The 27,698-nt window shown below is 39.7% G+C and overlaps 1 protein-coding gene across 7 annotated transcripts in view; it reads right to left on the reverse strand.

Moving 5' to 3' along the window:
- Positions 1-27,698, reverse strand: part of LDLRAD4 (low density lipoprotein receptor class A domain containing 4) — a 180,125-nt gene that overhangs the window by 47,370 nt on the left and 105,057 nt on the right. The window contains exons 1-2 of one of the 7 annotated variants that reach the window (XM_042910175.1): positions 21,560-21,675; positions 14,498-14,638 (exon numbers count right to left, since the gene is read on the reverse strand). The exons of 4 other annotated variants lie outside the window; for them this stretch is intronic. The gene's annotated coding sequence lies outside the window, so the exon portion shown is untranslated. Of the gene's footprint in view, positions 1-14,497; positions 14,639-21,559; positions 21,676-27,698 lie in introns of those variants that run through there. 2 more of the 7 variants (XM_042910177.1, XM_042910183.1) reach the window with 2 other exon arrangements.

Raw genomic sequence — 27,698 nt, forward strand, 5'->3', positions numbered from 1 at the left:
ATGTGGATAAGGGGAAATGTGGTCCTGTTTTTACAAAAAGTGACCTTAACCAAATCTGTTATTCCCAATAATAAACACTCAAAATTAGTAAACCAATAGAATACAATAAAATAGAGTAGCAATAATAAAAATGTTTGGAATTTTCAAACAGGATGAATGGTTTTCTGGCAGAGACTCAATCTTGGTTATACAAATAAAACAGAATTTTTTTTCAATTTAAAGGGCCAGAAATGGTAATATTGCAGATGCCTTTACAATTTTTTCCCTGTAATGTGCCTAACAGAAAAACTTTCCAAACTGTCTATTTACCATTTATTCCTCTTAAAGGCAGAAATCCTGGCCAAGGCTGGCTGCAGGGTACAATCTGGTCACACATACTCTTGTTGGGGAGTCTTAGTTCAAACAAATAGCATATAGAGAACCTTGATCAGATTTCAGATAAATGGCTCCTAACTCTTAGGCTGTAGGTTATCTCTGCTGTCATTCTGCCCTCAGAACACTTCAGCCTTAGCTCCTCCTGGTAGGGTCTAATGCTGGTCAGGAGACCAGTTTCTAGTGCTACCTCTACTGTTGCCTGAGACTGCCATTAGTAAGTCATATCAAGGCTCAGTCCTCAGATGTTCTCTCACTTCACTGCTGGGATCAAATTCCAGTGTTCTGCACACTTCAGTCCTTCAAGGCCCACCTTTAGGGTTCTTAAAATATCTGCATTTCACCTGTACTATAATTTACTTAATAGCAACTTTTAACTGGACTTTAATTCATTTGAAAAAATCTTAAGCTCTTCTAAGTAATAACACTTATGAAATCACTCGTATGATATGCTAGGGATTTTTTTGTGAAGTATATTATTAAAAATTTACAGTAAACATATATTTGAATAAAATCTTTTAATAGTATTTATAAAATATAAAGAAAAATTTCTTACTATTGCCCATTTAAAAAGAAATGTTTTGGAACACCTGGGTAGCTCAGTGGGTTAAGCGTCTGACTTTGGCTAAGGTCATGATCTCACTGTTTGTGAGTTTGAGCCCCGCATCAGGCTCTGTGCTGACAGCTGAGAGACTGCTGCTTGCTTCAGATTCTATGTCTCCCTCTCTCTCTGTCCCTCCCATGCTCATGCTCTGTTTCTCTCTGTCTCTCAACAATAAATAAACGTTAAAAAAATTTTTTTTTGAAAGAAATGTTTGTAGGGGTGCCTGAGTGGCTCAGTCAGTTAGGCATCCAACTTCAGCCCAGGTTATGATCCCACGTTTCGTCGGTTCAAGCCCTGCATCAGACTCTGTGCTGACAGCTCGGAGCCTGGAGCCTGCTTTGGATTCTGTGTCTCCCTCTCTCTCTGCCCCTCCCCTGCTTGCGCTCTGTCTGTCTCCCAAAAATAAATAAATATTTAAAAAATTAAAAAATAAAAAAATAAAAAATAAAAAGAAATGTTTGCCGTAAAATTTAGTTTTAGTCAATTACATAAGGAAAACATGATTTATCCACATATATATTATAATGTGTTTGAAACTGAACATATTTAAAACATACTATGGAAAAGCCACTTCTAAAATAGGGGAGTAAGGAGATCCATGTTCTCACTCCCCAGGAAAGCAACTAACAAAGATTATTTAAAATTAACTATTTAAAGTCTCTGAAAACTATCCAAAGGGCATACAACAAATTAAGAAATATTTAGGAGCAAATTAAGCCTAAAGCAAGAAGAAGGAGGGGAATAAGAAAGATTAGAGCAGAAAATAATGAAATATAAAAAGAATAGAGAAAATCAACAAAACCAAAATTTGGTTCATTGAAAAGATCAACAAAATTGACAAACCTTTAATAGACTGACAAAGAAAAAAGGGGGAAAAAAAGACTCAAATTACTAATATTAGGAACAAAAGAGGCAATGTCAGTGTACCCATCTTGCAAACATAAAAAGTATTATATTGAAATAACATGAACAACTGTATGTCAACAAATTAGATAACTTAGATATAATGGAAGAATTCCTAGAAAGGCCCCTACTACCAAAATTGATTCAACAAGAAATAGAAAGTCTGAATGTACTTATAACAAGTAAAGACATTGAATTAGTAATTTTATAAATTCTCACAAAGAAAAGCCCAGGCCCAAATGACATTATTGTTGAATTTTACCAGACATTTAAAGAATTAATACTCTTCACAAGTTCTTCTAAAGAACAGAAAGACAGAGAACCCTTCCCAACTCATCCCAAGAGGTAAATATTACCCTGATAACAAAATCACACAAAGACATTACAAAAACAGAAACTTCTCTTATAAAATCAGATGCAAAAATCCTCAACAAGATATCATCAAACCAAACTCCAGCAATATATATGCTGAACTGGGATTTATTCCAGGACTGCAGGGTTATTTTAACATCCAAAAATCAATTAAAGTAATACACCATATCAATGAAATAAAGGACAAAACCATATGATCATCTCAAAAGATGCAAACAATGTGGTAATCAAACAATGTGGTACTGGCATAAGGCTAAGTATTACCAATGGAATAGAGAGTCCAGAAATAAACCCTCACATTTATAGTCAGTTCATTTTTGACAAAAGTGCCATGACCAATCGCTGGGGAAGAAGAGTCTTTCCAACAAATGGTAATCATACACCTGGAAAGATCTAAATCTAAGAGCTAAAACTATTAAAAAATTCTTAGAAAAAACCATAGGAGTAAATCTTTGTGATCTTTAATTAGGCAAAGCCTTCTTAGTTATCTCACCAAAAGCAGAAACAATAAAAGTAGATACCTAGTAAGTATTTTAACAAAATTAAAAATTTGTGCATTAAGAAAAAGTGAAAAGACAATCCACAAAATGAGAGAAAATGTTTACAAATCATGTGTCTGGTTATATATCTAAAGTATATAAAGAATTTTTGTAACTCAATAATAAAAAGACAATCTGATTAAAAAATGAACAAAGGATCTATACAGACAATTTTCCAAAAAGATATACAATGACTAACAAGCACATAAAAAGATGTTCAGCATCATTAGCCATCAGGGAAATGCAAATCAATACCACAGTGAGATTCTACTTCCCACCCACTAGGATGACTCTAATCAAAAGATTGATAATAACAAGTATTGGTGAGAACATGGAGAAATGGAAACCCTTAAACATTGTTGATGAGAAAGTTAAAAGGTGTAGCTGCTGTGGGCAAGAGTCAGGCAGTTCCTCAACATTAATCATGCATTTACTATATGACCCAGCAATTCTACTCTAGGTACATAAACAAGAGAAATGAAAATATATGTCCACACAAAAACTTCTATACAAATGTTCACAGCAGTAACACTCGTAATAGCCAAAAAGTAGAAACAACTCAAATGTTCATCAACAAATGAATGGCTAAACAAAGTGTGGATATTTAAAAAAATGTTTTTTAATGTTTTATTTATTTTTGGGACAGAGAGAGACAGAGCATGAGCAGGGGAGGGGCAGAGAGAGAGGGAGGCACAGAATCCGAAGCAGGCTCCAGGCTCTGAGCTGTCAGCACAGATATTTAACTATACAAAGAAATGAAGCCCTGATACATGCTATACCACATGGATGAACCTTGAAAGCATAATGCTAAGTGAAATAAGCCTGCCACAAAAGACCACATATTATATCATTCCATTTATATGAAATGTCTAAAACTGGCAAATGTATGGAGACAAAAAGTAGATTAGCGGTGGTCTAGAGCTGGGTGCTTGGGAGAAAATGGGGATGACCATTGATGGGTATGAGGTTTCTTTCTGGAGTGACAAAAATGCATTGATTGTAGTGATGACTGCACAACTCTATGAATATACTAAAAAATACTTAAATGTCACTTTAAGTGTGTGGGGGGGATTACATGGTATGTGAATTATATCTCAATAATAAAAAAACTATGAAATGAAATTGTTTTATCATTAATGTAACTACCTAAAGTTTATGATTTTTGTATTTTCAGCTTTAATAATCAATGAGCTTGCTTTTGCAATTTTTGTATTGTGTCATTGTTTGTAAGCACCTTTCTAGGTGTGAATGATGCTTATTCTCAATGAATATAAACCTAACCAAAATATAATTATCAGTATATTTTTCTTCTTTAACATTAAATTTTGAAAAAACCAGAAACATCTATCAGGATAATGAGCCATATAGATCTAAGCAAGACATTGAGATAAATTTTCAGAGTAAATATAATTTTTTAATCTCCTCACTAGTATTTCAACATTAGTGTTTTCTTTGTTAGCCAGTGGTTCATGGTGGGTAGAAGTTAAACAGTATTACCTGGAATAAGTATCAACTGGAATCACCATGGTGGCTGGCAGTGTTAGCTGAGTGGCAGACGGGCCTCTAGAGGGACTCAGCCAGGAGCCACCTCCTTTAAGTTCTATTCCCACCAGGAGAGCTCATGGGCATATAGCCTTGTGTGAAGAGGGGAGATACAGGTGTGCACATATGAATATATGCAAATGCTAAATGAGGATGTTGATGGGAAATCAGGATATAAGAATGTTTGGGAAGAAAAGAAACATTTTAAAAGGCTGCCCAATGTTCCCATCCCCATACTCCTCTATTCTTAGGCCACAGGCCAGACACCTAGATGCAGGCTGAGCCTTCCTGTGGCAAATGATCACAGAGCGTCTCATATGTAACCATCTCTGGCAAAAGCCCTGTGAGGAAGAAGAGAAATCCATGCCTAGGTCAGCTCGCAAAAACCTCACAATCTTGCTGGGAACACAAGACTGGAAAACAACAATAACAACAGCAACAACAGAAAGGCAATTAGAAAATTTTAAATACTATTATTTTGCAAATAGTATTTCATATATTTAAAAAGACTTCTACATGCAGACTGTCACTTAATAAGGTTTTCAAATGTGAGTCAGATAACAAATTCATAAGAAATTGCTAGAACCTGAATCACTTCACCAAGATTTTGCTTCCTTCTACACCCCAACTAGGAACCATGACTTCTACAAGAAACTACAAATTCCTTCTAAAATACTTGTAGATTATATGTTTTACTTTTTTACACCCCCATTTCTCATCTCAGACTTCCAAGAGTTAAAGGCAACATTAAAAACTGAAGGGATAACAACACTCATAATTCTGCCTTGGAAAAATCATACCTACACTCTTCATTGTGTAAGATATTTCCTTAAAAGGGTTAAAAGCCTGGTTGACCACATAGCATCAAGAGACCAAGCTTGCAAGTAACAATATTTCCTATACACTCTACCAAATAATATTCATTCTTTGGCCTACAGCAGATCTTTCCATAAAAGCTGTATAAGACAGGTCATTCACTTTTCTAATAATGGTGTTACCCTTTTTCTGGCATCAGAGAGAAGGGAAGATTTACTGTTTTTCAGGCCATGGGTCACAGTCCATTAGGGCAGTCAGGGCGGTAGACTGCAACCAGCATTTAAAGAAATAGAATAGAATGGAAAATATCGGAGTGCACATAGCAAGGGTAAGTAAGCACTGTGAGACGGTTTGTTTATCTATAATAAGGATAAGCATGATGAGAAGGTGTGTTTGGGCTCTGAATGTATGTACCTGTGTTTGCATTGGGTTTTGATAGAAGATGTATTTCTCAGTGTAGGTCAGGGTTGAAAACTTTGAAAGGCACTGGGTGAAAAGTAACTGACTATTCAAATATTTCATTTCTCCCCAATTAAACAGGGTAAATCATCTCTCTCAAAATTCCATTCTTCATCAAGAACATACTAACAAAACACTATTGAAGGTCTTTTTGAGGTTTGTGGTTGTAATTCAGAAGACTAACACGTGCACACTGGGCTAGAATCTGACCCACTACCTGCAAATTGTGTGTAATTCTGGATTAGTCATATAACCTTCCTTAGCCTCAGTTTCCTTATCTATAAAATGGTCATCCTCACCCCTAAATGCCCTAAGAGTGTGATAAAAATAAAGCACTATGTAAGTGGCATATAAAGCACACATGAGTTCTCATTGGCCTCATTTACAAGTGATAGCTGAGTTCAATATTGGCTCCATTGTTCACTATCCTTGAATTCAACTCTGCACAGACTCTGTAGAGTAGTTGCTCTCAACTGGCTACAGATTTTATCACCTCGGTATTTTACAAATACCAATACCTAAGCCTCATCTCAAACTGACTAAATCGAAGCCCCAGAGGTGGGCTTAGGCATCTGTAATTTTTAAGGCCCCCCAGGTGATTTTAGCAGCCAGGGTTAAGAAATACTGTCCTAGACTGGATTACTGCTATATTTTCCTTATTTTAAAAATTCAGTCTGCTGTCTTCCTCTTTCTATATATTCAGGCTGGCAGGCACTCATGTACACACACACACACACACACACACACACACACACACACACACACATCCTTTTGGAATCATTCCTTCATATTGCAGCTGACTTCAGAAAGAAACAAAAAACTAAGGCTGATTTACTTAAACCTCTTCATTCCTATTCTAATTTACCTAGTAATGTTAAAGGTGAAACTCAAAATCTTTGACACCAAACCAATTTATATAATAAAATCTTTAATCTAGACAAATTATTGACTTGGACATTCTCAAGGAAATCTCCAAAGAGTTTTTTCTTATTTATATGGCATTATTTTAAAATTGTTACAAGAGAAAAGAAATGGAATTCTACAGTGAGTAAACAGTGGACAAGACTTGATTTCACTCCTTTTGCTAAGTTTACTCCCTTCCACCACACCTTTACCTCATTTACCTCACCTGAGATGGCCTTAATTCTTAAGGCACCTTTCCTTTTCTCCAAAACCCCTCTTTCTCCTCTGAGCTTCTTCTCTCCCTTTTGACTTTTTTTCATTTTATTATTTTTTTAATTTGAAATTTATTGTCAAATAGGTTTCCATACAACACCCAGTGCTCATCCCAACAGGTGCCCTCCTCAATGCCCATCACCCACCCTCCCCTCCCTCCCACCCCCCATCAACCCTCAGTTTATTCTCAGTTTTTAAGAGTCTCTTATGCTTTGGCGTAGGAGGATGCTGGGCTCACCTCGTCCTGCTGATCGCTTAGATTTCACTCTCCCTTTTGACTTTTTATTTCTTTCTAACTTTCACTATGTGAAGTCTGATCAATCCCTGCAATCTAAGTCCTGTTATGCTCATGGCAACCCTGGATGTAATGACCTCCCCCCCGCCCCCCGCCCTCCCGGGGAAAAGATAGACCAAGGAGTGCTAGATGCTTATGGTCACGGCAACCCTGGATGTAATGATCCCCCCACCCCCACCCCAGGGGAAAGATAGACCAAGGAGTGCTAGAGCAGATGAAAGAGTCTCAGGAACATAACTATGGGTTCTGTTAGAGATGGAGTCAGAGACAGACATCTTCCCTCTGCAGCTACCTTGACTCAACTCTTTCTTGACTTCTGGGGTATATGTGAGTGAGCACAGCTGTGCTGCCATAATCCATCCCCCCAAAAAACATCAAAACAAGCTAGGCTGTCAGAAGAGTCCGTGGGAAGAGCAGCAAAAACTTTGATTCAAATAGAAGAAATATAGTTCCTGCAAACTCTCTCTGGGTCTCCACCAAGAATGTGCCAACAAAAACAAATACCTTCAGTCTCTCTGGATGAAGCTGAGTGTGTTGCGGAGGCCTGAGCTCCTTTTCTACATCTCATGAGCCACCACACACAGACAAAAACCCAAGCTGAGGAAGGCAACCTGCGGTGGCATCAAACTATCATTTCACTGTCTTTCTCCTACCACAGGTTATTTTAAAAAGATGAAAACATTCTGGAGGCAGGTACTAACAATAAAAGAAAAAAAGAAAAAAAGACAGAGGGATGGATGATTTAGCTGAGCTTCCTGAGTGCACAAACAGCTGAATGAGGGCACCATAATACATAAAATCAATGTTGCTGGACTCTGGGATTAAGGTAGCAGTTCCTCTGAAATAGGGTCAGGATATTTCCAAGGAACCAGTGGTGATCATATGATTCTTTGTGAGGGGATTATGTTGATAGCACAAGAACAATTCAGTCCTAAGAGTACAGAGGAAGTAGGCCTAAAATATGTCTTCTAAAACTGGAGCTGCTTATGGAAAACACCAGGTGAGTCTGTTGCAAACTAAACCATGGGGATACAACGTGCCTTTTGTTTCCTTACCTGATATGGTAAAACAACCAGATATATTATACTTTTCTAAAAAAACTTCTAAAGCAAGGGATGTAACTGAAATTTTAAAAATACTGCATAATTTTGATGATATATTTGAAAATATATCCCTTATTGAAACCCCATTTGTGAATTTAATACTCTGCTTAAAAAAGTGATAATAATCCAAAAATCTTCAGAAAATAAAGAAATCAATATACAGATTTGTTTCCTAGCCCCCATAAATTATTATTTTATCTATAGAATCCCTGTGTAAAAATGTTCAGCTCGAACTGGTTCACTCAAAGAAACTCAAAATGATATTCAAATGGGTAATAAAAAGGAAGCATCTGCCAGGGATGAGAGAGAAGGCACAGGTGCAATCCCAAACATAGTGACACCACCTCTAGTGTAAATGTCACAGGGGTTTCAACCTCAGGCAGGAGTGAGTCTGTCTTTTCACAGTATTTTCATAAAGTTCCTCAAAGTGTCAGTGAGATAAGAGGACAAGTAAATTATTCTTGTGAAAATATTATTTCATAGACGAATGATGTTGGACTGTGTCCTCCTCAGGAACCCAGAAAATGATGCAACTTACAAAAAAAGCTTTCTCAATTCCAGATATGAGGTGTTCCTTGAATCTAAAATAAAGAAATTACTGGTAACTTAAAGGACAGCCATCCAATTTACATGAAACAGATCCAAGGTCAGCTATAATTATTCAAAAGTTATCTGGGGGCTAAATGTTTAAGGCTGAAAGTGACCTTGTTCTTTTTTTGTAGACACTATATAAGCTAAAAAAAAAACAAAAAAAAAACAGACAAAGGATTTGATATGAGTAAGCAGGATTATGAATGGTAAAGGCTTGACCATAAACAACGGTTCTTGAGTATTGGAACCCCACTATGTACCTGACATGGGCAGTGGCCCTAGAAAAAAATCCAAGGACCTACAAATTTATACAAAGATCCAGCTATCTGAGAGAAGTTACTCTGCAAAACCTAACATCACATGTCTACTGGAGATGGGAAGGAGGGTTTTATAAGGAAAGGAAATAGTAATTGGAATTGTTTACCCTTCTGTGTCTTGAACCATTCCACCACCTTAACCTAAGTGTGGACCCAGGAATTACCAGGTCTTCAACTTGGTAATTGAAGGGTGGGCTGAGGTAATTGAATGTGGGTTTTCCTGTGAAGGATGATGAACAGTTGTCTGCTCTCAACAAAGGCCAGGACAGTGTGTTTCTCATATTCCATGCATCTAGCACAGTGCCTGGAACCTGGTGAGTGCTCAATAAATATATGCAAAATATATAAGCATGACACCACAGACAGAATTCTGGAATGGGATACCTAGGACAGTGGTTCTCAAAAGTGTGGTTCCTGGACCAGCAGCATTAGCATTAGCATCACTGGGAACTTGTTAGAAATGCAAATTTTCAGGCCCACCTCAAATTTACTGAATCAGAATTTCTGGGCATGGGGCCAGCAATCTGAGTTTTATGGACCCCTCCAGGAGACTGTAATGCATGCTAGAGTTCGGGAGCTACTGACCTAGGGGAGGCATGACATTTCAAGACAGAAAATCTCTAAGAAAATGAAAACAGATACAATGTTTTAATATTGCCACCTTCCTAGGCAGTTAGATTTCCCTAAGTCTTTCATTTACTATAACTCAACTGGCAACCCCTTTTGTCTTTTTGATTAAATATAGTGTAATGTTTCAGGGACACATACACGTACAGATCCACCCTAATTTTTTAGGCACCCAGACTGTTTCAGATTGAACTGTTTGAAAGTTAGATCCTTGAGTATTTTAGTGTGTTTGTGAGCAGACGTGTGTGTATGAGTGTGTCGATGTGTTGTAAATAAATATAGAATCAGAAAGTGTACAGTATCTTCAGCTGACCTATTCTGAAAAACTGTATGATGAGAAACAATTTCCTGAAAGGGACTCTTGTAAAATTAACAATCTCGTCATGTGCTCTCTGACTTCCAATGAGACTACAGAGAAAATTATTGCTATCTGGGAACAGACAGCCTCAGGGAAGCCCTTGCCTACATAAGACAGCCTTCCCCTATTTTCCTAAGTAGGGCCTCTTTTTATGTAGTTTTACTTAATGTTTTTTAGCAATCCACTATTTTAAATTAATACTGTGACTGAATCAATTGGTTCTCTCTCTAACATTTCTAATTCCTGCTCATTTCATATGAAGGTCTAATTTTTTCAAGAATTCCAGAGATGGGGTACCTGGGTGGCTCAGTCGGTTAAGCATCAGACTCTTGATTTCGGCTCAGGACATGATCTCACAGTCACGAGATTGAGCCCTGCATCAGGCCTCATGCTGAGGGTAGAGCCTGCTTGGGATTCTCTCTCTCCCCCACCTCTGCCTTTCCCCCTCTTTAAATAAAATAAAATTAAACATAAAAAAAAAGAATTCCAGAGACAAAGATAAACTTGTGGACCATTCTATATTTTGAGTTTCTTTAATTTCCATTTTGACTCAGCATTCATTTTCATCTGCAATGGAGAATATAGTACTAACAGCCATGTTCATTAAAATGAATTTACAAAGAGGCTATTGAGTCAATATATCTTAATGATCAAAAGAAAACTCTACTTATGATCATACTGCATCCCTCCCCCACACTCCCCCACTCTATGTTACTCTGGCTAAGAGAATCAAGTAGTTCCTTCCATCATTTCAAAACCACAATAAATGTCACAGAAAAACTAAGGTCAGGAGGGCATTTAGGTGCTAGAGGAGGTAATGATAAATAATGCATTGGAAGTACAGAAGTAGCTTTCTACTTTAATTCTCCTACTTGCATTTTAGTTAAAGCAACTTGCCAGTTCATCTTTAGTAATTATTCTAATACATTTCATAATATTTTCATGAGACTGTGTCTGTTACATAGTTCTTTATTCTGTCACATCTGAAGGATATAAAAGCATCCATCTATTAAGCCCTAGCAGATAAATAACACAAACTCCCTGCCCTGCTTCCACCTCATGCAAACAAATACATAATATGCAACTGAGAACATTCTGAAAAATTAAACTTTTCTTATTAGAAGTCATTTCTGCAAACTTCCTACTTGAAATCTTTAGGTTTAGAACATTCAAATCAAACACAGAAGCATTTTCTCTACATTGTAAATTTGAAAAATAATTATCCTTAGATGATATTATTTCCTTTCTTTTTACTTTGCATTGGCTGTTTTGTCTGAGCTCAAGTGATTCTCTAAAAAAAAGAAAGAACGAAAGAAATCAAACAAACACAAGGAATAAGATACTACTTAATATTTAGGTAGGGAAGGAGAAAAGGAGAGGGAAGCGGAGAGGGGAGGGGAGGAGAGATTGTGTGTGTGTGTATTTCAGGGCTCTGAGGCTTTCCTTACAATGGGACAACTGCTATCATGATCTGACTCACTTGGCTAGTAGAGAAAAGACAAAATACTGTGACTCAGAACCTTTCTTGGCTTCTATTCTTTACTAGGTACTTTTTTCAACACCTAAATGACAGCAACTTTAGCCTCAAGGATTTTGCCACACTTTCAGTTTGTTCATTCACTTTAATTCATCAGTTATTCAGGTATTAGCTACTTTGTGCAGTATGAAGTATTTATGATAAGTTTTTTTAAGGGAAGAAGCAGGGTAAATCTGAGGTAAATCAAACCAAACCTCCATTTAGCAGAAAGTAAGTTTACAGGTATTAGCTAACTTTTAGCTCCTCTAGTTGATCTGTCGCAATGGCTTGGTTCAATGTTGAGATATTTTCTTCTAACACAGGGTTTATTATTCTGTAATATATTACCAGGAATCTGCAATCTCCACACAATTTAACACCAGTCTGTGTTAAGTAACAGATATTTTAGTTGATGTAGCAATTGTGCTTACATTTGGAGAGAATCTGGAAGAGCAGTTGTCTGCATCAGTAAAATTCATCACCAAAATTAAATGTTTTAATTTTCCTAATGGGCTTTAAAGGGGGAGGGAAACCAAATGTGCATTTGAAAGATAATCTCCTGGAAGAGGAAGTCTGTACAGAGGCTTAATCAAATCTGGGACAGAAGTTATGTTGCCAAAATTACTAATCATCAAAATGAACCTTCTTGCTCATTAGTGCATTAATACGTGTGGACACCCTTCACCTGGAGTGAGCTGCTAATCCCTGTGGTCAGACACAATCCGTTTCTTCTCCCTTCTCTTCACCTTGACATTAAAAGCTTTAAAAAGACCCCCTTTAAAACAAAACCCAGAAGGCACTGTTATTTACCACCGAAGATAATAAATTAATGCAGCTTACAGCATTTATGCCAGAATAAAGAAAGCTGGTAACAGATTTGTTCCTGATGCATTAGAAATGAGACCCTGTGACAAACTCCTGCTCTCTCTCCAGCAAAGCTGATGTATCGACTAGACAGGTAGATATTAGGTACTCAGGCTGTCTGGATGCTATGGAAATCGTGTCGAGTGCATTTGACCATCGGCAATGGGGCCAGACAAGCATGAGGCTCATTCTTATTCCAGCCAGGGAAGGGGTCTCGTCTGCATTCGCCTTTTCCCTGAAAGACTGCCATATTTGTCAGCTCAGCCGTGTGTAAGATAAGCTCTGTCCTAGTTATCGAATATTTCACCAAGCGGTAGAACCAAAGGATAAGGACAATCTAAATGCCCACGTATGCAGGAAAGCTTGAGTGCTGTCAAGCCCAGCACAAAGCCTGAAGCCCGGACCAAAGGAAGTTTATAGCAGAAGTTAATCACTTCATTTGGAAGGAAAGCTCTGAGGGATTTGGACAATTATGATTTATCCTGGTTATATAATGAATCAGGAGACAGATTTTAAGGCACTTGCTGCAACATGATTCTCAGATATATTCTTCACTTTGTTCCCCACTACATGCTTTTAAATTCAATTTATCCTAAATTAAACATAACTAAAAGAAGTAGAGATATGTAACCACTGGTCCAGAGTTAACAAAGAACAGGTATGAGGAGAGATCACTTTTGCAGGCATCCCTCCTCCTAGCCACCCAATGGTCCATCCGTTTCTTAAAGCCTCATGAGTACCAGGCACGATGTTAGTCACTGATGAGCATAAGATGGACAAGTTCCTGTTCTTAGAGAAGCTTGGAGTTGCTGGGGACAGGGGGGGCATAAAATGATTGTTAGAATCTAGGTGTATGCAGATATTACAGCCCAGAGTACGAACAGATAGGAAGTACCTAGCCGGTAGGAGGAAGAGAGAGCTGGGAGGATTCCTGGAGGAGGTGGCCATTAATCTGAGTATTAAGAAATAAGAAACAATTAGTCAGATGAAAGAGGGAGGGGAGAAAAGGACCAGATTCCAACAGAGAATGACTACCGTGAAACAAAGGCTTTGAGATGGCAAAGAGCACGATCTTTCTGGGGCAACTCTAAGCAATGTGACATGGCCAGGGCATTACGACCAAGAGGCTAAACAAGGTGGATGCAGACTCCAGATCCTATAGGTGGGGGAGCTACTGAAGAGGGTGGGGTTATGTGATCCAGTTTGGGCTTCAGGTCAACTGAGTTCTATGGAGAATGTGCTGTGTGGGAAGTGGATGAGAGGAGGACAGGGTGATGGGTTAACAAGCCTAGTGGTACTCCAGGGAAGAGGAGATGAAGCCATGAGCCATGGTAGAGTGGGAAGAGAGGGCAGGTGGTCATGGAAATACACAGAAGTATGAAGATAGGACTTGGCGGGAGAGGAAGAAGCAGGTGTCAAAAAGGACTCCTGGTTGTCAGAGTGTGGCATAAAGTGGTTACCAATTCAATTCTCTTCTCTCTCAGCATAATATTTATTAAACCCAGGGACACACCAAAACTGTGGAACTGAGAGGAGCCCCAAAGAAAACCACAGGCAAAGCCAGAAAACCATGATGAAACTTTGGCAGCAAGGCCATGGCCTTGGTACAGGGCAGCAGAACCCTGTACCGGGGCATGACCCCTGGCAGACATCTGTGATGGCAGAGATGGCCCACCCACAATGACTCAAGCACCCCTGGCACATGGGGGGCACATACAACTACTTGTTAAGAGAGTCAATGAGTGAGAAACCACATCAGTGGTCAAGCCACCTAGTCTCTTACTCTGTGTGTCTTTGGATAAATAACAATGTCTCTTAAAATCTCATTTCTCAGTTGAAGGTGGTAAAGATAAAATGTCCCCCCAAATACCTTAGGGGCCAAGCTGCTTTCTTTTTTTAGAACTCTAATAAAACTTACCATTTTCCCAACTTACTTAGGTTCCTAAGCCAGTTTTCTACGACTATTAACTAGATTCTAAGCATCTGAAAGGCAGTGCCTGAGCCACATCCTTCTCAGACAGTTCAGCATCCAAGGGCACTCACCAAACACATGGGAATCAGGAGAGCAGTTCTTGCCATGGCCCCAGGAACTGGGAGTCCTTCGGTGAGTTTGCCATCCTTTCTGTACCTAACATTGTCCTCAGCAAATGTAGGCAAACGACATTTCCTCTACCTATTTCAGAGCTGTTTTAGAAAAAATGAGATCATACAAAGGAAGTACTTTGAAATCTTAAGTTATATATATTTATAGGATTTATAGGATTCGATGATATTACAGCTAGAGAAACTAGTTTTGGGATAGCAAATAGCCCACTCTGAGTAGTATTAAACCTTAGAATATGAACTACACTACAACTCACAGTCTTACAGTATAGGTAAAGTAATTAAAAATAACAATACAAATAAGAGAGCTCCTAAGCAGGAAGTGTATCAAGGTTTGATTTAGACACATGTTGAAATGAAGTGAGGCCACATGAGAGGTGGGCCATTTAGGGATAGAGCCCAGGGGTGAGCTGGTGAGAACATGGGCCCAGGCTGATGGCTGTTGCCCACCATGTTGTCTCAGGCATTCAGCCCAGGGGGTACAGGGTATTGAAACCCACATGTTGTCAAATGCCTCATCACACCCACTCACAGGAACCAAGTGGACAAAGTAGAAGAGCTGCATATAAGCTACTCTCCTCTAGGCCTGACTGCTGGTCTTAGGACGGACACCTGAGAAAGAATTACATTCGCTCTGAAATAGCATGCTCCTCTTGAGTTAATTCACATTCAAAGGGAGGTTTAGATGTAATTCTTTGATTGTGCAACTACCAGTATGCTGCTCAGAACACCCACACAGGGCTCAACACAGTACCCAGCACAGAAGAGATAGGGACACATACTCATCCCTTCTCCTTCTCTCCCCAGTAGCTTCACGCCCTTCAGGCAGCTCGAAGGTAAAGGGTGGTTGCTGGTTGCTAGATGCTTCTGTGCCACACACTGTGCCAACCACTTTATGCCTTTTTGGTTTTTCTTTTCTCTTACTTTTGCCAGGATTCACTATGCACACTTCGAGAGAGGAAGATATTGAGGCTGAGCAGTATGTTACCTGACTAAAGATGCATAACTAGCTAGTGCCAGTGACTCAGTGACTCCAACCCTCAAAGGCCATGATCATTTCAGTGTGGAGTAAATCATGAAAAGATACATGCATTTTAAGAAAAGCTCTAAACTGTCAAATGGTGTGACCTGCCCTTTACACACATACTCACACACATGCATATGCTTGCACACACACGCACACAAGCATACACACACACCCGTGCACACCAGACCTAGTAAGCATGGCAGCCAGGCTCAGAGTGCTCAGATGCCAGTAGTGCAGTGAGTCCTCAGCCTCTGCCTACTCACACACTCACCAGTATGGCTTTGCAATTTTTATTTTTAAACACCGGTTAAGTGTTTGGGAGCCAATAGAAACCACAGAACTAAAACTACCAGGTTCAAATTGCTGGACAAACTTTAGAAAAGGATGAATAGAAAATGAATGGTAGACAAAACAGAAGCTAATGCTAAGATGCAATTTTATAGCTGGATGATCTCTAGTTTCTTTTTATAACTGCACGAGTCCCTTTTTCATGTTCCCAGAGAGAAGGCTCCAAAGAATTTAGAAGAGTCTATCCAGAGAAGACAGAATGCAAGTAGCTCAGCTGTTTGAAATACGCTAGACTGTCTCCAGACAGTTTACTAGGGAGACAGAAAATGAGAGACAAGCCCCTGTAAAAACTGCACTACAAGAAAAACAGATCAGCAGAAACATATTACACAGAGCACAAATCCAGGTATTAACCACTTGGTAACCCTGTAGTTAACCAATTTCAGAACTAAAAGTTATGTGCTATATTAAAAAAAAACAACAACAACGGTGAACTTGTAATAATTGAGTGATGCTGCTTTTCTCTTTGCCAAGGGTTCCCTTAAAAACAGAACTATAGTTAAAGACATTTTAATGGTTTCATAAGCCAGGAAAATATAAAATCCTTGGTGACCATTATTAGGTCCAGAGCCCTGACTCTCTACAAGGCCATGATCCAGTCAACCAGGAGAAGAGATGAAGGGTGGTCAGTCCCAGGAGAGATCAAGGGAGGGGAAAGTCATCTTGTGCCTCTGTTAAGCAGCCGCTCCAGCACTAATCATCTGCAGGTTCCAGAAGAGTCCTCCCAATAGCTGAAGTAATGTTCCTGTCATCGTTTAAGCTTATTCCAAGAGCATCTTTGTCAGCAGCAGCCAACACTCACTGAGCACCCTCTTATGTTGTGTGTGGGGGGGATGCTGGAGAATTCGGCAGATGGAGACACATCTCTGAGCTGGAGGACTCACCCACCAACCAGCTGGAGAGATGGTCCTATTACACCCCCAGGCATGGACAGCCTAAGGGACCGGGGATGACTGCAGAGGCTGGAAAGGGTGGGAAAGTTGAAGGAGACTGAGCAAAGGAATGGAGGCGGTTATGCACACAGCCATGCTGGGGGCCAGGCTGCCTTCCTGGAATAGCAGGGAGCTCAGGGGCCTGGGGTCTGGTGTGGAGCACCTCAGGACCAGGAGTTGGAACTCTATCCTATCAGCAGTGAAAAGATGCTGACAGTTTTGGAGCAGGGGCTGGGGCATATGCAGCAGAGGCTAGAAAAAGGAGGCTGGTCAGGAGGCCCCTGAAGTCATCCTGAGGAAAGGTGTCAGTAGAAACAAGAAATTTATAAGCAAAGAATATGTGAAAGGCACAGCATTAATAACCTAGATTCATTTATAGCTAACATGTGGTGAACCAGAGGAAGGGAAGGGAGAGTCATAAGAGGCTTTAAGAAGGAACACTTGATGGGACTTTGCAGCTCACAGTGTCCAGCACCAGCTCTGTACAGAGAGGAAAGTCTAACTCTTGCCAAGTACATATGGCCCCCAGATGATGTACAGACAGACTGCAATTCAAAAATACACACAAAAGTTATGTGGAAATGGGAACTAATTTCTCTGTAGAAAAAAATATATCACAAACAGTGGAGTGGTGTCCAGGATATGTCACAAAAGTCTCTATGATCCATATGTAACTGAAATACATGCTAAAGGCAAAGGTGGCATTTCAGCGCTATTATACATAGAATTTTCGATGACTTTGCCTGTGAAGCCAAATCTAATGTTATCATGTCTCCATCAGCTTAAACTTCAAATTCAGGATGCCCCAGGAATAGCTGAACTATATTGGCATCTGCCAGCCACAGCAATCACCAGCCAAGAGAATGCCCTTCAGCCAACATGTGGAGATAAGGAATTCTCTTCCTTTCAGCCATGCCAGTCATTCATGAAGCAAGAGGTCCCCCCAGGCTGGGAGAGACTGGAACACTCTGGGCTTAGTGAGTGGGGAAGAAGTGATTTCCTGTTAAAAAGGAACTGGCCCACTTAAACACTTTCCATACACAATCAGAAGACTATACATAAAATCAAATGACTATAACTTAATAATTCCTTCTTTTGTATGCATTTTCTGTATATTTCTCACATTCATAACTCACCACTATCATTTTAAGCACACAGTATTACATCACCAACTCACAGCAACTTATGGTCCACTGTGATCCTCGGCTCAAAAAAAGGCTTGGACAACTTTTAAACTGGTCATTGTATTTTCATGAGTTTTATTTTGATCTCTTGTATTTATCCTCACTGAATTTCAGCTTGTGTTTCATCCCATTAGAAACCAAAAGTTGCTCCAAGCTAAATAGATTACAGTTAGTTAATAAGCCAGCATCTGCATCTTATTCAGCTGCTTTCATGGTCTGTAATACATATCCATAAACACTATGTATCGCTATCACTTCTCCCAAGGGGGGACTGTATCCTCTTCCTTTGAAGGTTAATACTTATGTGTGTTTCTTCTTTCCTATATAGCAACCCCCTCCATCCCCGCTCCAGTTCATTCTCTGGTATCTAGACCCACACACACAAAACACTATCTGGAGAAGGGCAGTGAAGAAGAAGGTAGTGGTGATGGTGGTGGTGGTGGAGGTGTTGATACGCTGTCTGGAAGGTCACAAGATAAGAGTAGGAAGTCATTCTCATCTCCTGGGAAAAGCAGGGTCTCAGATTAGGTTACCTACTTTGGGGCACATTTTCAAGGTGTTCCATAGGAATAGAAACAGGTATGAAAATTAGAAAATATAATAATAGCAAGGTAATCATTTCTCAAAAAGATGATACAACCAATTGCTTTATTTAAAAAATGGCACCTAATTGAGTATACAGCAGGTGCTTTAAACTGAGAATCCATGGATGGGCTTTAGAAGTATGCAGACCTCATAACTATATATGAAACTTGGTATATTTGCATTTTTCTGCGTTGAGAGTGGTTGGCCTGTGTCACATTCTCAAAGGTTAAGAACCACTGGATATCAGAGATGGATTCCCTCCACTCAATCTCCTGCCCCACCAATAAGGAGCAGAAAAGCACTGACCTTCCCCTCCTCATTCTCATTCCAGCCTCATTTGGGTGTGGAAGGTATGCAGAGTATCTACTTAAAGATAAAAATGGTAGCTCAACTTTAGAGATAACAATAGAAGAGCCCATCCATGATTTAGGAGTAAGTAGAAATCTCAGGATAAAACTATGCTATGTCATTACTGGTTTTTTCACCTAGAAAGTAAGAGTCCATTTTCAGGTAACCTGATTTTGTTCCCTTAAGAGGTATGCCTCACATAGTCAAACTATATTAGAATTAGCCTACAGCAAATCAATTTGCAACTGATAATGCAGCCGGTAGTTTTCTGTATTAAAGTTCCATTTTCTCATTAAAGAGAATTTGTATAATGCTAGAGATATTATATACGAAAGCTTTCTTCTTCCTTCACTTTTTCTCTTTCCTTCACTATCATTAAGAACGAATTCACATTTTAGATTTTAGAGAATAAGAACGTCTTCATTTCTTATGTTTTCTCTTAGGATTCTTCTCAAAAATTGCTTTTTTAAAATTACAGTCAACAGAATCATAACTCACTCTGTTCATATTTCTAACTTACCACATTAAAAAGACTGGACTCAGCTGAGCAAAGCCTTGTCACTGACATCTCTAGGTGTTCCCCCACAGCGAGCAAACCAATTTCAATGCAAGCCACTCCGAGACTCAGTACTGCAACTGCAGAGTAGCTAACTCTCAATTCTCAAAGGCTGGTGATCATGCCTTTCTTTGTCCATTACACAACCACTGAAATATTAGTCTCATTTCCCAAAGTAATCAAATTTCTTTCCAGTCAATGCAGGCATGGAACAGCATGCCCAAGAGTTTACTTTCCTGTTAAGAATCCTGTTTGTGTTTACTATCACATCTGCCTCAAATTGCACGGGTTGAAACTTGCAGAAATAGGAATCCAGTCTCATGTAAATTCAGACACTTAAAAGAAGGCTAAACCACAAAGCAAAACAAAAATGCCACCAGGATTTGTTAAATGTCAGGTCAAGACATCCAATAGTATTTTAAAAATGTATACTAAGGATTCCTTTCCACAGGAAACAACATATTGTTTTGCTTAGTGTTGTCAATTCTTCCTCCAAAACCATGTCCTCGCTGAAAGCAAGGAGGCAGGTGTCCCTAAGCAGTGCTCATGGCCTTCCTCTAGGCCTCCCTCCTGAGACCCCAACACCACACTGTGGATATCGCTCACTTAACACTCCACCTTTCACTGCCACCAGATTTTCCCCTGCTTCTGCCTTGGATAATGATTTAACTCATCATGTGTGTTTGTTCTCTCACCCAACAAACTGTAGAGCTCTGACAAAGGGCCGAGGAGAGTGCCACAGATACAGCAGATAATCTAGTCTGTTTAGTGAAAAGAGGATGAGGATTTGATTTGCCTAACCCTAGACAGCATTTGTCATCCAACTTATAAGCTTAGTTAAAACAATTTTTTATTTCAATCAGAAAGGTTTAACATCAGAATATTAAAATGTGACATGTGACATGGCAAACATTAAATGATGGGCTTATAAACTAGGGCAAGAAATTGGGCAAGGAATCTACTCTCTTGACACCTGCAATAACTTCTAGGAGACAAAATATCCTCTCCAGAGACTTTCTTCATAGTAACCCTCCCTTTAAATGTTTCCTTTGTATTTCTGGGAGTTTTTCTCATTTTAAAGTATAATCAGTGACTCAGCTGGGGAAAGAGACAAATGGGATGATATATCATATCTGTTTCTTCTGAAAAAGCTCTGTGCTCTAAGGAGATGTTGTATGGGGACAAGAAACAAAAAGGGAGAGGTCTCTAACACAAATATTCCCAACAAAGACACAAGCTCTGGATTCTTACCTTTCAGCTACTGTCAGAATCCAGTAGAATCTGATTCAAAAGAAGCGGGAAGGTCTTTGTTTCTAAAACTTCACAATAATCTGTGAGGAGGTTCTGAGAACACTTGCCACACTGGGACCCCCTTCTAAGTTCTGGCATTTCAGAGGGCCAACCCAGAGCAGTGATCTGGGAAGTGCTTGCACCTAGTACCAGAGCTCCATCAGCATCAATGCCCAGGACTCTCAGGCAGTAAGGACAGTGAACCCTGAGATGGCAAAGTGTGAGTGAGAGCCACAATACTCTGCAGCTCTGCAACACCTTGTACAGGAAACATTTATGGAGGGCTTAGATATCAGGTGTGGGTTGGGGAACAAAGATGAACAGAATGTCACTCCTTCCCCAAAGGAGCTAGTGCTGTGGTAAGGAAGATGTCCAGGTGGATGGGTTGCAATGTGACAAGACTCTAAACAGCACACTGTGGACAGTGGGGAGAGGAGCCACTCTACCTGGGGTTGGAGACAACATGGGAGAAGTGCTGCCTTGGCTGGCTCCACCCAAGAGCTGTAGTCCAGCCACATTCTGCTTTTTTCCTACAATACTTATTAATAATACAAAAATAATCATGTAACAGGTAAACATAAAAGATGATAGAATAGCCATTATTAAACTTGATAATAGTTGGACTTTTGCAAATGTGGTCATATTAAAGCCTTCTCAATTGTCCAAGAAGTGAGCATTACAAATGACTGAAAGATACAGACTTCTACTAGGTGATCAAGAAATTAAGCTTACTTCGATGTCTTCATCAACAGGCCAAAGAGTCTCCATCCCAGACTACACATGAAGCCCACAGACCTCAAAGTGGTTATAGATGTTAGCCTGGAAAAGATGCAGCTTCTCTTTCATGAAGTTCCTGACCAGAAAATAATGAGATGAGGATATTACATGGAGCATGTCAACTATAACATATCTGGCTTCTCTTCCCTCCAGGAAATCTAAACCTGCGGTCTCACCTTCATTACCTGAGAAAGTTCTAAACACGTGAAATTGAATCTGCCATCAGTCTTTCCACCATGAGTTGGCTTCTCTGACTGTATTCCTTCCACCAAAAACTATTCCTCCCCAATCTAACAAAAAAATGAATTCCAATCCAATGTTCATTTGCTTACAGTGTATGTAAGCAACATACATCCACTCTTGTGACCTCTCACTGTAGCCCAGCATATTCCTAAGATTTCCAAGAAAAAACTGAGAAAAACTTTACAGGAGAAGCACTGTGGAGCAAAATTTGCAAACAACAATTCCTTCACAATTGAACAGTGCCCTTCCCAGTGTCCTGTAACAAGCACCCTGTACAGGAAGGAAGAGCTCCATCCATAGAGCTATCACACAAGCATCCCAGACTTCACTGGGAATTTGCAAATTTTATTTGGGCTATGTTGCACCCTCTGTTCTCCTACTGTTAGGACAGGGAAATGCAAGGCCTTCAGATAGAACACTCACAGCTGGTATTAGTGAAAAACTCCCCATTATGAGAGTTCATGTAAAAATGATCACTTCTGGATGAATAACAAGCTACCCCAAAACACCACCTGCCGATTACCAGGATTCAGTGGCCCTAATTTAGGTAAAAGATAGTAAACTCTGGGCATTGAGAAACATTAGCAAGAGGCATGACTTAGAAATCATAAAACAACTCCAAGCACATCAACTTTGCTCCCACTGACTGTTCCCTTCTCTGCCTTCCTCTGGGGTCTCTTACTCTATGTGCACTGAAACACAACAAAAGATTTAGAGAGCCTCTTGACAAAGACTGAAGGATACCTAAATCTTCTAAGGCAAACACAAAATGAGTATAAAGGCTGAAGGGTTCTCAGAATCTCCTTCTGTTCCAAGCCCAGGTCTGCAAGCACTGTCATCTACATTCAGATCACCATTCAGAGTGCAGGAGCTGAGGGAATTCACAACTAACCTTCAACAACCACAGAATGACAGCTGGCATAGATGGTAGCCAGAGGGAGGATGTGATGGGGGACTGATATCTTCTGATATTTGAAATCCATCATAAAAAACTGTAACTTTAAGCCTATTTCACTATACTCCCAAACAGTTAAAATGATGGCTGAGCCTAAAGAATGAATCCTGTATATTCTTCACCCATCTTAACAATGATTAATGAATTCATTCTAGTTTATGAATCATTGTTCAACTCTTTTCAGAATTCTGAGCAACACTGACATGTGAGCAGTGTCAGGCAACCTTGAACTACCCAAAATGATCACCTATCATTTTAGAAGAACACATTTTCTCTGACTCTGGTGAAGATTATGCTCAGGTGCTCATCTCATTGGCTACCAGAGACAGCAGTAGGCATAGAGTGGGCATGGAAGAGGCATGGCTTCTTGGTAATCCCCCCACACAGGGAACTGCGGGTGAAGGTGGCAGAAATAATACTTGCTTTATGGGGTCATGTTCAGCTTCATGTGCTTTATATAGGGTCCTTGGCAGTGCTGTGAGCTTCAGGGAAATGGAAGCTCTGTTTCAATTTAGTGCTTCTCGGCTTTTGACAGCTTTCTGAAGGAAAGAGAAGACATGCTTACTAACTCCACACTTCAAAAAGGCTGCCCAAGACTGTACCTTATGGTCACCAGGGTAGTGCCCACCTCAAAGCAGTCCTGGGCACAGGAGACCTGCCAGACCCCGTTTACCTCTCCAAGTACAAAATCAGGAAAATGCCCTTTAAATGTACCTAGAGCTATGCTGATCAATGGCATGTCTTCACTCATTAAGTTCCCAGTTAAGAAGTTGCTTGGCCAAAGCCACGCCACTTCCTTGCTGCCAGATTCCTGCCATTCTCCACCACTCAGTAGGCAGGAAGGCACCTGGCAGAGCCCTGAGGGTGCTGTGAGCTCTCCCATCCTCACTGGAGTCTTTGCCTCTCCCTGGCTCCCACGATAGCTGATGTCTGGGTTCCCATCTGGCAGCAGTCTAAGCAATGAGCTGCAGGACAAGGTCATTATATCCTAGACCATGTAGCGGCATTTTTACAAGACCCAATGCTTAGGGTAGGGCTGACACAAACACACACAGAGCCAAATTTCCACTTCCTATTGTTCAGACCCTCTTGGTCATGTGTCTGTAATTCTTTGTTGTACGACATAAAGTATTATGAGGGTCAGTTTGCTGAGCAAACTAAAATGTCATCTTCTATCACAGCCTTTTATCTTTGCTTCAGTTAGACTGAAAATGCCCTTCAAGGGCCTAATGATCTTTTAGAAAAGAAGAAAAAAAAACACCTGCAAAATAAAATACCAACCACCACTTCCATCAACATGCATCTCTGAAGCCCTGCAGCTTAACTGTGATGGAGATCAGCTGTCTTGACTCATTTATGCATAACAAAGAAAACAAATAAATAAAAATAAATACTACATTATTCTTCCAGGAGAATTTAATACAATTCAACCAAATTTTGGCACAATTATCAGTTATCATCAAAAGAGAAATTAACTCAAAGTATTGCTAATCATTTAAAAAAATATTTCTTCCTCGAAAGACATAAAAGAGATTCCTTTTAAAACAAGGTGAACATAAGCAGGGTCCAACTTATGGATTAGATTGGTTCCCAAAACTCAATTATAATTGACTTATCCTGCAACTGATAAGCATTTTTTTTTCTGTGGCAACAAGAGTACAATGAATTATTCCTTTAAAAGGTTGGTTCTGTTGCTAAGCTAATATTTCAGTCACAAGTCTGAGACCCTGTGCCTGTAGGAGGAGAGGGTGGCCAATAGAGGGCAGAGGTCAGGGAAAGAAGCTTCTGGGGCTGAGGAGCATGAGCTGAACATTTCAGTGGCAAGGAGGAGGGAAGAGGATACTTTGGCTTCTATGACGTGCCAGGCTTCTTAAGTGAAAGACCTTACCTAACATGAGCATCTCAAGGGAATAAAGCCTCTAACAATGAATTACTGTCACAACTTCTCTTACTTTCCTATGATCATTTTTTTTCAAATTATGCATTTGCTCCTGTTAATCTGCTGAAATCAATCCATTCATAAAATGTTTATGAACTGAGCGCCCATGAAGAGAATTGAGCAGAGGGTGTAGGGTGAGTGGAGCTAACATCTCTTAAGACTGAGGTACTTACCAAGGTGGGGTACAAGAGCCTTTCCATGTGTCCTTTCATGACAACTGTGCAGACTAGGGATGCTTATGCTCATCGGATAGATAAGTTACCCAAGCCATAAATTTAAATAACTTGACTAAGATAAATCAGACCTCACTGGCCTCCAAACACATGCTCTGTCTACTACAACCTGTGAACCCATAATTGTAATTAAGGTCATAGGTCCTGATGTGGCATGAACTTCTCTGGCTTTAATTCCTCCCTCCTCTTCCTTCTTTGGCAAGATGGGTACACTGCCTAGCCTCTCTGGTCAGGGTTATATGATGACCTCCTCGTCATGAGATATTTGCAGATGTGTTTTATAGGGCTTCTAGAAAGGATCTTTAAAGGAAAGAGGTATCATTTTAGACTTCTGCTCTTCCTCCGTTGTCCAGCCCACAATGTGGATGTCATGGGTGGTGTTTCAGCAGCAATCCTAGACCATGAAGCAATCTTAAAGTTGGAAGCTAAGTGCAGAGGGGGTGGAGCCAAAAGAAAGATCCTGGGTCCTGAAGGACTTAGTGGAGCTACTCTACCACTCTACCGGCCCCATGCTACTACCTTCATCCAGAATTGTTTTTAATGTGAGGGAAAAAATGCTTGTGGTTTTAAGGCACTACAGTCTGTTACTCACAATTCCTGATAGCTATATACAATATAATAGCAAATCCACAGTGTTATAATTGTATTAAATAGCTACATATCTTCAAGAAACCAAGACATTTTCAAGCTAGAGTTCAAAAGTAGCAGTTACCATTTTGTTAATCTCATTTTAAAATAAGCAATATTCTAATATTTTTGGCCAAAAAAGTTCTCATAGTTCTATTTTAAAGGGAGAACTTTCTTTATTCTACCAACATAACAATTATGACCAGTAAGATGAATAAAAACCAACAGAGAAAACTGATCTGCATTGAGGAGAAAGAGAAAAAAGGAGCCCAGAGAAAACTGTTGGTTTGGTGTTAATAGTCTCAAATATTCAGAGAATTTCAATGCTGAGAAAAAGGTTTTTAAAATCTGTAAACAATTCAAGAGTTTTTTTATTTTTATGTACGCAGTTGGATCTTTTGCAAAAGCTTAAATTCCTTAGGGCTCCTGTGATGCCAGATGAAGACAGTGTCTCTGCAAGCAGGCCCTGTAGGGCCAGCCACACACGTGGTTCTTCCACTCCTGAGTAACTAGGAAGTTGAGCAAAATTAGCTATCAGGGCTTCTAAGCCAATAAGCCCCCACAGGTTAAAAGGCCTCATTTCCACTTTTAGTCTATCTCCAGGAATTTCAAGCAATTCAGATACCTCTGAATTAGGAATATACGAGATATATACTTTTCTTCCTTAAGTGTATTCATCTCTGCTGCACCCATGAAGGCTTACTATACTCACAAAAGTGCATGTCACAGCTAAAACAGTGAGGCTGCATGATGGAGGAAAATGCTTACTATTGACCAAAAAAAACCATAACAACATAAGATGAAGAAAAGGTCAGTGAATCCAAATTAGGAATAATCCTAAGAAGTGTTAGCAGTGTTCCTTCCCTCATGGAATATGGACCAGGCTTGGGCTTGGATTTTGCCTACTTCCTTCACATTAGCCATGGGACTTTGGGCAAGGTACTTAACCATGCTGGGCTTCAGTGCTCTCTTCAGTTCAGTGAATACAGTAACATTCTTCAGAGGGATACTGAATTGTTTAAATTCCCAGCACAGTACTTAGCACACAGCAAATGTTCAGTAAATCTAAGTACTTTTCACTTTCCATGACACTTTCATACCTTTTGGGCAGATGATTATAAATAAAACAAAGCAAAACAAACTATATGTGTGTATATATATATATATATATATATATATATATATATATATATATATATATTTTTTTTTTTTTTTTCTTTTTTTTTAAATCCTCCCTTCTTTTTTTGGTGGGAGAGACTCATGTGTCAAGGATAGTATATATAAAACCATAGTATAAAACTACATCAGTTATTTTCACAGGGCCAAGACACACCTGTCGTCATTTAACACCTAACAAGCATGCCAGACCAGGCACACTATACTATCGAAAATAAAAGACAACTCAAGCCCATCATGCCAAGCAGGAGACAAATGTTGGGTTCCACTCTAGTACTGCATTTCCCTCCAAGAGACAGGGAAGAAAGTAGCCACAGAACACCTTTTTTCACCTTTCTCAATGGCATTCCCTATGATTGCTTCTACACTGACTGGAGGTCCCTGCCTGAGGTTCTTCAGTCTTATTCCCCAAATGGGTGTGACTATTAAAGCTCCACGTCTAGGACACCTGCTCCTTCCTACAGATGCCACACTCCTGGGAGCAGGGATCGTAGAGGTATATTTCTGTATCCCTATGGTCAGACAGTGCCTGTATAGAGAATATTCACAAGTCAGATCTGCTGAATGAATGAAATGACAATTGATAGGTCGGAGTGCAGACCCAGGGCTGCTTTTTAAATGCTACATATAACGTCATCCTATTTTTCAGGGCCACATCCAATCAACACTGATGGAATTTTTCCCGCTGCTACAAACACAAATCCTTTAAGGCTCCACTTGAAATGTGTGACCCAACAAGTAAAGATGAGCTCTGTCCTAGAAGCTATGAAAATAGAAAATACTGAATTTTCCTCTCCTCACCCAAAAATAAGGTATAGGTACTGGATTCTGCCATCAGTGAGTGCAACCATTTCTTTCCCTGGGCTGAGAAAGGTTCTCTTCACTGCATGAACCACAATATCATCCCTTGTGTTTGTTTTC

The sequence above is a fragment of the Panthera leo genome, chromosome D3 (assembly GCF_018350215.1).
Source record: "Panthera leo isolate Ple1 chromosome D3, P.leo_Ple1_pat1.1, whole genome shotgun sequence".
NCBI classification, from domain to species: Eukaryota; Metazoa; Chordata; class Mammalia; order Carnivora; family Felidae; genus Panthera; species Panthera leo.